Here is a 2,500-nt window from a genome sequence, read left to right as displayed (position 1 = left end):
TGTAAACTTCCTTATATTACCTCTTGTATCTCTGATTTCGTTCGCTAAATACTTCGGTATGGCACGTCACAAAGCAAAAGTTAATATGACAAATTAATGGAAATAACATTGCTGTATTTATTTTAATATCCTCCGTGTGCCGTTAAGCCTAGATAAAGAGTAGATCTGATAATATGGTATCAACTGGTAAGCTCATTTCTTCTGTCGTGAATGTATGTATCAGTGGATCATTCTGTCCTACCACTCAACAGCTCCACCGTGCGAGACTAAGTTTTCTATCGGATTGTCACGAACTGACATGGTTTCTGCTGTAGGCCTAGTACTTGTTGGTGACATGCTCCACCAACATTTTAGATTGTTCAGTGGTTATGCTAAAGAAATCCTAAAATTTCTCCGGATTATTGACCAAATCTGGGAACATATGTCCAAAGCTCCCACATGCAGGTCTTCTAGAAATAATTGCATGCACCCATATTCGTTGTCGACGCATACGCCTAAAGAAAATAAATAGTTTAGAAAAAAAGTTTCCCTGATATCTTTGAATATGTCAAAGGCGAAGGCAAATTTTCCCAAAGTCCTAAAAGAGGAATGCCAAAATTGCAAACAGCTAAGAAATCACCATAATTGGTTCTCTTAAAACCTCTTCCTAAAATACCAACTTTATAATCCTATTTCTAAATAAAGGCTTTAAAAACTTAGGAAATTCAAATATGTAGTAGAAATTGAGTGGTACCTTTTTAACAGGTTGAACAAACTTCACAGACAATAAGAAAGAGACCAGAAAAGATTTGCCAAGGTAATTCCCTTTTTGAAACAAAAAGGGAACTTCCTTCCAACCGTTAATGAGAATCAACCAAAGGGAAGAAAACGGTTTTTAAAGAATTTTAATTTTGTGATTCAAAGAAAGGTATGCAGAATCATTCCAATTTGATTGGTAGCAAAGTTTGAAAATTCCTTAAAAAAAAAAGCCGAAAAGCAACGGAAAGTAAAAAAAGAAAGTAAATTTTAAAGATCTAGCAACCGAAATCTCAGAGGATTAGAATTTAAAAAATGACATAATTTTATTATAAAGAATAAGAGAAAGTTTGACATTACAAATAAGAAGTTTAAAGGTTGAGTAACCGACCTTACCGCCAATATTGAAAGAACAAATGAATTAAGACAATTCTTAAGTAAGAGAAGGAGGACTTTTCAAACCTCCTGTTACAAAACCAGAGAAGGAATCTGAATGAAAACACCCTCAAGAAGACTCCTTGTTTCCTTAACTTATTGAATTTCCATCCTGATCTGCACTATGAATAGAACCTTCAAAAGATTTTCACAAGAGAAATTAACAGAGGTAAAAAATTTAGATCAAGAAAATTCTTCCACTGTGGAACTCACTCTCAAGCTGAAGGATAAAAGTTTTTAGCACCTTGGTCTGAAAGAAATAAGCCAAACTGGAACATTGAATCCCTTAAAATGAGACCCAAAAGGAAGGGATAAATGTCCCACCTAGTCTTTATTTTCAAGAATTTTACAAATCAGAGGAATTAGAAATAATGAATTTAAAGGACTTTAATTTACCAGTTGGTTAGAAAATTCTAAATTGAATGAATCTTAACGATAACATCACTTTTTAAAATAAAAGCAAGAAAACAAAATTTTTATTTAAAATTGTTCTTATTAAAAAGAAGAATATTTGTGTGGTGTTCCAAATTGAAAATTTGAACGAAGGCCACCAAGTCACCGAAATGTATTGTCTAAGAACCAATCGACAGAGTAATATCTAGAACCTTTTTTTCATATTGAAATATTAAATATATTAAACATATTTTATATATTTTTAATTATTAAATAAAATTTATTTTTTTATTTTTTTTTTTTTTTTTTAATTATATTATAATATTTTTTTATTTTTTATATATATTTTAATATAAAAAAAAAAAATATATATATATATATATATATATATATATATATATATATATATATATATATATATATATATATATATATATATATATATATATATATATATATATATATATATATATATATATATTAGAAAGTCATTATGCACTTTTTCATGGTAATCAAAGTACATTTGGTTTTCATTACAATAATATTATGCACTTTCACCAGAACTCAAGCACCAGTTCCAGCCTTGGACGACTTAAAACCAAGATTCATCTACTTTACGTAGATCAATTGTTTGGCAAAAATGATGCTAAGAGGGACGGTGTTGGTCTCACTTTTAAAATGTCGATATTCTCCATTATGAAGGACTTATTTACAACAGTAAATATGCCTTTTTTTGTTTTTAATTGACACATGACTGTACGTTAGTGATAAATGACATATCAGTTGACTAATATTCGCTCCTTACCGCAGTCGGGCAGGTGTAACTAACACATTGTCTCGAGGATTCCTTGGACCTCTCAGTCTCAGTCTTGGTTCCCTAAGGGCTCACCGCCCGGAGAAAATTTAACCAAATGTATGTTGCAAAACAAATCTTATA

The sequence above is a fragment of the Portunus trituberculatus genome, chromosome 14, assembly GCF_017591435.1.
Source record: "Portunus trituberculatus isolate SZX2019 chromosome 14, ASM1759143v1, whole genome shotgun sequence".
Taxonomy (NCBI): domain Eukaryota; kingdom Metazoa; phylum Arthropoda; class Malacostraca; order Decapoda; family Portunidae; genus Portunus; species Portunus trituberculatus.
Note: the sequence above shows the minus strand (reverse complement) of the source record.